The sequence below is a fragment of the Bos grunniens genome, chromosome 3 (assembly GCF_055505025.1).
Source record: "Bos grunniens cultivar Pamir isolate PY7600 chromosome 3, Bosgru_T2T1.0, whole genome shotgun sequence".
Classification (NCBI taxonomy): domain Eukaryota; kingdom Metazoa; phylum Chordata; class Mammalia; order Artiodactyla; family Bovidae; genus Bos; species Bos grunniens.
Window position 1 is genome coordinate 121,834,466 of NC_141167.1, and position 10,167 is coordinate 121,844,632.

Consider the following 10,167-nt stretch of genomic DNA (forward strand, 5'->3'; position numbering starts at 1 on the left):
TCAAACAGGAGATGGCAAGAGTGAACATCAACATTTTAGGAATCAGCAAACTAAAACGGACTGGGATGGGTGAATTTAACTCAGATGACCACTATATCTACTACTGTGGGGAAGAATCCCTTAGAGGAAATGAAATAGTCATCATAGTCAACAAAAGAGTCCAAAATGCAGTACTTGGCTGCATTCTCAAAAATGACAGAATAATCTCTATTCATTCCCAAGGTAAACCATTCAGTATCACAGTAATCCAAGTCTACGCCCCAAACAGTAATGCTGAAGAAGCCGAAGTTGAATGGTTCTATGAAGACCCACAAGATCTTTTAGAACTAACATCCCAAAATGATGTCCTTTTCATTATAGCAGACTGGAATGCAAAAGTAGGAAGTCAAGAAACACCTGGAGTAACAGGCAAATTTAGCTTTGAAGTACAGAATAAAGTAGGGCAAAGGCTAACAGAGTTTTGCCATGAGAAGTCACTGGTCATAGCAAACACCCTTTTCCAACAACACAAGGGAAGACTCTACACGTTGACATCACTAGATGGTCAATAATGAAATCAGATTGATTATATTCTTTGTAGCCAAAGATGGAGAAGCTCTATACAGTCAGCAAAAACAAGACCAGTAATGGACTGTGGTTCAATCATGAACTTAAATTAAAGAAAGTAGGGAAAATTCACTAGACCATTTAGGTATGACCTAAACTGAATTCCTTATAATTATACAGTGAAGTGACAAATAGATTCAAGGGATTAGATCTGATAGACAGAGTGCCTGAAGAACTGTGGATGGAGGTTCGTGACATTGTACAGGAGGCAGTGATCAAGATCATCCCCAAGAAAAAGAAATGCAAAAAGGCAAAATGGTCTTCTGAGGAGGCCTTACAAATAGCTGTGAAAAGAAAAGAAGCTAAAGACAAAGGAGAAAAGGAAAGATATACCCATTTGAATGCAGAGTTCCAAAGAATAGCAAGGAGAGATAAGAAAGCTTTCTTCAGTGATCAATGCAAAGAAATAGAGGAAAACAATAGAATGGGAAAGACTAGATATCTCTTCAAGAAAGTTAGAGATACCAAGGGGAAATTTCAGGTAAAGATGGGCACAATAAAGGAAAGAAATGGTATGGACCTGATAGAAGAAGATATTAAGAAGAGGTGGTGAGAATACACAGAAGAACTATGCAAAAAAGATCTTCATGACCCAGCTAATCACGATGGTGTGATCACTCACCTAGAGCCAGATATTCTGGAATGTGAAGTCAAGTGAGCCTTAGGAAGCTTTACTTAGGAGCCTTAGTGGAGGTGATGGAATTCCAGTTGAGCTATTTCAAATCCTAAAAGATGATGCTGTGAAAGTGCTGCACTCAATACGCTAGCAAATCTGGAAAACTCAGCAGTGGCCACAGGACTGGAAAAGGTCAGTTTTCATTCCAATTCCAAAGAAAGACAATGCCATAGAATGCTCAAACTACCACACAATTGCACTCATCTCACACGCTAGCAAAATAATGCTCAAAATTCTCCAAGCCAGTCTTCAACAGTACGTGAACCAAGAACTTTCAGAAGTTCAAGGTGGATTTAGAAAAGCCAGGGGAACCAGAGGTCAAATTGCCAACACCCATTGAATCATCAAAAAAGGAAGAGAGTTCCAGAAATACATCTACTTCTGCTTTATTGACTACTGCAAAGCATAGTCAATAAAGACTGGTTCCAAATCAATCTCTTTTCCTGGGGAAGGGTTATGTCAAGGCTGTATATTGTCACCCTGCTTATTTAACTTACATTCAGGGTACATGATGAGAAATGCTTTACTGGATGAAGCACAAACTGGAATAACCTCAGATATGCAGATGACACCACCCTTATGGCAGAAAGCAAAGAAGAACTAAACAGCCTCTTGATGAAAGTGAAAGAGGAGAGTGAAAATGTTGGCTTAAAGCTCAACATTCAGAAAGCTAAGATCATGGCATCTGGGCCTATCTGTTCATGGCAAATAGATGGGAAAACAGTGGAAGCAATGAGAGACTTTTTGGGCTCCAAAAGCACTGCAGATGGTGACTGCAGCCATGAAATTAAAAGATGCTTGCTCCTTGGAAGGAAAGTTATGATCAACCTAGACAGCATATTAAAAAGCAGAGACATTACTTTGCCAACAAAGGTCCCTCTAGTCAAGGCTGTGTTTTTTCCAGTAGTCATATATGGATGTGAGAGTTGGACTATAGAAAAAGCTGAATACCAAAGAATTGCTGCTTTTGAACTGTGGTCCTGGAGCAGACTCTTGAGAGTCTCTTGGACTGCAAGGAGATCCTTCCAGTCCATCCTAAAAGAAATCAGTCCTGAGTATTCATTGGAAAGACTGATGTTGAAGCTGAAACTCCAATACTTTGCTCATCTGATGCAAAGAACTGACTCATTGGAAAAGACCCTGAGGCTGGGAAAGACTGAAGGGAGAAGGAGAAGGAGATAACAGAGGGTGAGATGACTGGATGGCATCACTGACTCAATGGACATGAGTTTGAGTAAACTCTGGGAGTTGGTGATGGACAGGGAGGCCTGGCGTGCTGCAGTCCAATGGGTTGCAAACAGCTGGACATGACTGAATGACTGAACAGAAATGAACTGAACCATTTACATTCCAACATTACTCTTAGTTGTTTTTATTTGTTTCTGTCTTGATTCACCAGTATTTCCCTATCATACAGAACAATATTAAACATGAGAAGGGATAAGTAATTACTGTTGGCTTCCTGCTTTGCATACAAATTCATATATACCATATGAAGGGAGAAATGAAGCTGTCTAATACATTTTGTGTAGTTTCATGACTACAGTACAGCAAAAGAGGAAACAATAGCAGCAGTTCCTTCCAAGACACCTGTTGACCTCAGTCTCCCAAGATCAACCTCAGGATAGTTCTATAGAAAAAAACACCAAGAAATGGAGAAAACTATGAGAAACCTTGGATATTGTGATGTAACTTCTTTTGAACTGGTCAGGCTTTTGGTCTGGGCAGAAGTCAGCCAGGCATAACTGTGGGAGGGAAAGATAGGAGGAAAACTATTGAAGCTGAGATCCTGCTTCTCCCTTGGTATTGCTTTGGGACAAACAATGTATCTCTAGATCTGAAGTAACCTAGAGTTCTAGTGTCTTCAAAAGTATAGGTAAAACGAGGACTGTGTAGAACCCTCTTGCCTGTAGGGAGGAGCAGAACAAAACAAAAGGGGAACTAACTTCTGGAGTCTGTTTCTCTTACCTTCTTTCAAATCCCCAGAGATCAGTGAATGACTACTGGGAAAATATTCCTTATAATGTCGTTTGTCCCCAAGTGAAAGGACAGAAAAACACAGACAAAAGGAGTTATTTTATTAGATGGGTAATAACTGCCCGTGGTTTTCAAGTGTCTGTGGCTCTCCATCGCTTGGTCCATCCACCTTCTACTACCTGAGCATATTGGGAGTGCCTGGCACAAAGGCATGTAACAATCTAAAAGAGAGAAAAAGGCATGTTGCTCAGTCTCTCAGTCCGACTCTTTGTGACCCCATGGACTACAGCACGCAGGTTTCCCTGTCCTTCACCATCTCCCAGAGCTTGCTCAAACTCATGTCCATTGAGTTGGTGATGTCATCCAACCATCTTATCCTCGGTCATTCCCTTCTCCTCCTGCCTTCAATCTTTCCCAGCATCAGGGTCTTTTCAAATGAATCAGCTTTCCCCATCAGATGGCCAAAGTATTGGAGTTTCAGTTTCAGCATCAGTCCTTCCAATGAATATTCAGGACTGATTTCCTAAGTCATGTCTGACTCTTTGTGACCCCATGGACTGTAGCACACCAGGCTTCCCTGTCTTTCATTATCTCCTGAGTTTAGTTAAACTCATGTCTATTGTGTTGATGCTGCCATTCAACTGAAAGGTGTTTGCTGAGCCATGAAAGATGCTGGGATTCTTGGCCTCCAGAGGAGAGGAATTCAATCCAGAGCCACTGACAAGGCTTGATCACTCAGAGCTTTTGTGTGATAAAGTTTTATTAAAGTATAAAACAGATAGAGAAAGCATCTGATGTAGACATCAGAAGTGGGTAGATAGAGTGCCCCCTTGCTAGTCTTTAACAGAGAGTTATATACCTACTAATATAACTAATTAGAGAAAGGAATTGTCTCAAAACTCAGAAAGTGGCACCAGGCCTCTCACCCACAACATTGGAACAAGGTGAGTCATCCCAGGCCATAAAATGATTGACATGAATCTTGAAGAAAGGCAGATTTCCAAGCAAATATATAGTCTCATTAACATAGATTAGGAGAACAATTGTATGAGTAAACCATACTGATTTGTTGAGCCATTGTTGGTTCTGAGTGGAACTGACTTGAAGAAAGACAAAGTTTAGGATAAATACATAGCTCATTAACATAGCTTAAAACAAACATTTCTATAAGAATAATGCATTGGTTAGCTCAAAGTTCGAGAAAAGTTAAGTTCAGGTGGAACCAGATGTCATCGTGGCAACACAGAATTTTAAAAGAAACCTCCTCTTAATTTTGTATAGAGAAGGGAAAAAAAAATCTGACACTTGTAGTTTGTTTCCTCCTGCCGCTTAAGAGAGAGAGAAAAAGTGTCTGACACTTGCAGCCTATTTCCTTCATTTGGGGGCCACTAGCCTGCCTGTTACCCTCTCAAAACCATCTCACCCTTTGTTGTCCCCCTTCTCCTCTTGTCCTCAATCTTTCTCAGCATCAGGGTCTTTTCCGATGAGTCAGCTCTTCACACCGGGTGGCCAAAGTATTAGAATTTCAGCTTCAACGTCAATCCTTCCAATGAATATTCAAGGTTGATTACTTTTAGGATTAAATTGTTTGATCTTGCTGTCAAAGGGACTTTCTCGAGTCTTCTCCAGCACTACAGTTAAAAAGCATCAATTCTTCAACACTTAGCCTTCTTTATGGTCTAACTCTCACTTTCATGACTACTGAAAAAAGCTATAACTACCATAGCTTTGACTACATAGACCTTTGTCAGTGAAGTGATGTCTCTGCTTTTTAATACACTGTCGAGGTTTGTCATGGCTTTTCTTCCAAGGAGCAATTCTTATAAGTAGTGTTATACCAAATATTTTATAAAATCAAAGCCAAATAGATAACTATTAAAGTTAACTCTTTCTATTTGGATTTGTAGAATAGCATCTCAGTAGAAGAGATTTATACAGGAAGAGGGATTTACCTGAAATTTCAGAGTTTGCAGAGTTATTATTATTTTTTTTTAAACCAGACATGCTCCCACTTCACCAGAAAACGTAATGACCTAATTTATACGGAAAAGATGTTAAGCAAACATGCACAAACCCACTTAACATACCATGAGAAATGGATGCGTTGTTTAATTCACTTCAAGCTCATAGCAAACATTTTTTGTTGCTTAGTAAAATAGGAGCTCCAATATATTTGCCTTCATAGTATTGAAAACTTATAAGCACACAATACTTGTATCCTTGAGTAGGTGATTACTGGGGAGAAACTCTGTATTGATAAACTTTCTCCTTCTGCTTAGCAACCATTAATTTACTTTGTCTCTATAGATTTACATTGTAGACATTTCATATAATTGGAATCATACAATTTGTAGCCTTTTGTGTCTGGCTTCTTTCACTTAGTATAATGTTTTCAAGGTTTGCACCTTGAATGTTAAGCATTTAATTCCTTTTTAGAGTGAATAATATTTCATCGAATGGAATATCATATTTTGTTTATCCACATATTAATTGATGAACATTTGGATTGCTCCTACTTTGGGAGTACTTTGAATAATGATGCTATGAACATTCATGAAGACATTTTTCTGTGGATGTAGTTTCATTTCTCTAAGGTATATACCTAGGGATGGATTTGCTGGATCATATGATAATTATATATTTAACCTTTGGAGAAACTGCCATACTGTTTTCCTAAGTGGCTGTACCATTTAAAGTTCCTATCACTAATACGTAAATGTTCCAGCTTCTCCATATCCTCAGCAACACTTACTGCTTTCCATTTTTTTTTAAACATGGCTATTCTAGTGGATATAAATTAATGCCTCATTGTGATTTTAAGTTGAATTTCCCTAGTGACTAATGAATGTTGAGCATATTTTCATGTGCTTATTACCCATTTGTATATCTTTTTGGGAGAAATGTCTATTCAGATACTTTGCCAATTCCTAAGTGGGTTTTCAACTTATTGTAAAAGTTCTTCATATCATCTGGCTCCTAGTCCTTTATCAGATACATGATTGACAAAAATGTTTTCTTCCATTCCATAGGTCCTCTTTTTCACTTTCTTCTGTGTCCTTTGAAGCACAAAGATTTTAAATTCTGAAGTCCAATTAATTTTCTCCTTTCATTGCTTTTGCTTTAGTGTCATAGCTAAATATTACTGCCTGATCCAATGTCATAAACATTTACATCTATGTTTTTTTCCAAGAGTTTTTCAGTTTAACCCCTTAAATTTATTTTAAAAAATCTATTTTGAGTCAATTTTTGTATATGAAATGAGATGGGGGTTCTAACTTTATTCTTTCACTTGTGGATATTCAGGTGTTCCAAGATCAGTAGTTGAAAAGTCTATTCTTTCCCATTTTATTGTCTTCAAAATTTCTAAACTGTCTTCCATTCCATTTATCTACCTGTCCTCATGCTAGTACTGCACTGTCTTGATTACTAGAGCTTTGTAGTAAGTTTTGAGATCAGAAAGTTTGAGTCCTCTAACTTTGTTTTATTTCCTACTTTTCCCCCTAGATAGTTTTTGCAATTCTGGGTCCCTTCGGTTCAGTTGAGTTCAGTTGCTCAGTTGTGTCCAAGTCTTTGCGACCCCATGAATTGCAGCACGCCAGGCCTCCCTGTCCATCACCAACTCCTGGAGTGCACCCAGACTCATATCCATCGAGTCAGTGATGCCATCCAGCCATCTCATCCTCTGTCGTTCCCTTCTCCTCCCGCCCCCAATCCCTCCCAGCATCAGAGTCTTTTCCAATGAGTCAACTCTTCACATGAGGTGGCCAAAGTACTGGAGTTTCAGCTTTAGCATCATTCCTTCCAAAGAAATCCCAGAGCTGATCTCCTTCAGAATGGACTGGTTGCATCTCCTTGCAGTCCAAGGGACTCTCAAGAGTCTTCTCCAACACCATAGTTCAAAAGCATCAATTCTTCGGCACTCAGCCTTCTTCACAGTCCAAATCTCACATCCATACATGACCACTGGAAAAATCATAGCCTTGACTAGACAGACCTTTGTTGGCAAAATAATGTCTGTGCTTTTTAATATGCTATCTGGGTCCCTTACATTTCCATATAAATTTAAAAATACAAATAGTGGTATATATATGTGTGTATATATATATATATGTATATGTATGTATGCATGTATGCTCAGTTGCTTAGGTTGTGTCTGATTCTTTGTGACTCTACAGACTGTAGCCCACTAGGCTCCTCTGTTCTTGGGATTCTCCAGGTAAAAATACTAGAGGAGGTTGCCATGCCCTCCTCCAGGGTATCTTCCTGACCCAGGGATTGAACCTGCATCTCCTGAATCTCCAGCATTGCAGGCAGATTCTTTATTGCTGAGATACATGGGAAGCCCATGTATAAGTATATACAGATATTACGTGTGTGTGTGTGTGTGTGTGTGTATTGGTCTCTGCCTCTGACTCCTGACACAGAGCTTATAAAACACTTTTAATTTCCTTAATGATAGGAATGTTTTTGTTTCAATGAGGTGACTCTTGATGGGCTCCTGGGTGGAGGTTAGTCACCAGAAAGACCAAGTCATGATTGGAAACTCGAGACTTGCAGTTCTATAACCTCCCTATCCTCTAGGGAGGAGGTGGCTAGAGGTTGAGTCAATTGTCAGTCATGCCTAAGCAGTTAAGCCTTCATACACATCCCTGACTGGGGGGTTTGGGGAAGTCGCTGGCTGGCTAGCGCCTCCACGTGGTGGGAGGACGGCGCACCCGACTCCACAGAGATGAGAGCTCTGCCCCCAGGGCCCTCATCCTGTGTTCCTTTTATCTGGTGACTCCTCTGTGTCCTCTATTACACAGTAAACTGGTAAATACAATGAATTTCTTCCTTGAGTTCTATGAGCCATTCTAGTGAAGAATGGAGTGGCTCATAGAACCATTATATGGCTCATAGAATGGAATGATGAGGGAGTTGTGGCAGAGGCCAATTTATAGCCAGTTGGTCAGAAGTACCAGAGGTGCACTTTGTGGCTGGCACCTGAACTGGGAAGCAGTCTTGTGGGACTGAATTCTTAAACTGTGGAATCTGACACTAATTCCTCAGTAGACAGTGTCAGAATTGAGTTTAATTGCTTGGTGTGGAAAAACCCACACATCTGGTGGTAGAAGTGAAGTGTGAGCAAACTAGAAGAAGAAACAGAATTGTTTTGTTTTAGAATTTGATAGTGGATGACATTATATTTGCATTAAAAGCAAAGGAGAAAAGGAAAGATACAAACATCTGAATGCAGAGTTCCAAAGAATAGCAAGAAGAGATAAGAAAGCCTTCTTCAGCGATCAATGCAAAGAAATAGAGGAAAACAACAGAATGGGAAAGACTAGGGATCTCATCAAGAAAATCAGAGATACCAAAGGAACATTTCATGCAAAGATGGGCTCGATAAAGGACAGAAATGGTATGGACCTAACAGAAGCAGAAGATATTAAGAAAAGATGGCAAGAATACACAGAAGAACTGTACAAAAAAGATCTTCACAACCCAGATAATCATGATGGTGTGATCACTGACCTAGAGCCAGACATCCTGGAATGTGAAGTCAAGTGGGCCTTAGAATGCATCACTACGAACAAAGCTAGTGGAGGTGATGGAATTCCAGTTGAGCTATTTCAAATCTTGAAAGATGATGCTGTGAAAGTGCTGCACTCAATATGCCAGCAAATTTGGAAAACTCAGCAGTGGCCACAAGACTGGAAAAGGTCAGTTTTCATTCCAATCCCAAAGAAAGGCAATGCCAAAGAATGCTCAAACTACTGCACAATTGCACTCATCTCACCTGCTAGTAAAGTAATGCTCAAAATTCTCCAAGCCAGGCTTCAGCAATATGTGAACCATGAACTTTCTGATGTTCAAGCTGGTTTTAGAAAAGGCAGAGGAACCAGAGATCAAAATGCCAACATCTGCTGGATCATGGAAAAAGCAAGAGAGTTCCAGAAAAACATCTATTTCTGCTTTATTGGCTATGCCAAAGCCTTTGATTGTGTGGATCACAATAAACTGTGGAAAATTCTGAAAGAGATGGGAATACCAGACCACCTGACCTGCCTTTTGAGAAATCTGTATGCAGGTCAGGAAGCAACAGTTAGAACTGGACATGAAACAACAGACTGGTTCCAAGTAGGAAAAGGAGTTCGTCAAGGCTGTATATTGTCACCCTGCTTATTTAACTTATATGCAGAGTACATCATGAGAAACGCTGGACTGGAAGAAACACAAGCTGGAATCAAGATTTCCGGGAGAAATATCAATAACCTCAGATAGGCAGATGACACCATCCTTATGGCAGAAAGTGAAGAGGAACTAAAAAGCCTCTTGATGAAAATGAAAGTGGAGAGTGAAAAGTTGGCTTAAAACTCAACATTCAGAAAATAGAGATCATGGCATCCGGTCCCATCACTTCATGGGAAATAGATGGGGAAACAGTGGAAACAGTGTCAGACTTTATTTTTCTGGGCTCCAAAATCACTGCAGATGGTGACTGCAGCCATGAAATTAAAAGATGCTTACTCCTTGGAAGGAAAGTTATGACCAATCTAGATAGCATATTCAAAAGCAGAGTCATTACTTTGCCAACAAAGGTCCGTCTAGTCAAGGCTATGGTTTTTCCTGTGGTCATGTATGGATGTGAGAGTTGGACTGTGAAGAAGGCTGAGTGCTGAAGAAGTGATGCTTTTGAACTGTGGTGTTGGAGAAGACTCTTGAGAGTCCCTTGGACTGCAAGGAGATGCAACCAGTCCATTCTGAAGGAAATCAGCTCTGGGATTTCTTTGGAAGGAATGATGCTAAAGCTGAAACTCCAGTACTTTGGCCACCTCATGTGAAGAGTTGACTCATTGGAAAAGACTCTGATGCTGGGAGGGATTGGGGGCGGGAGGAGAAGGGAACGACAGAGGATGAGATGGCTG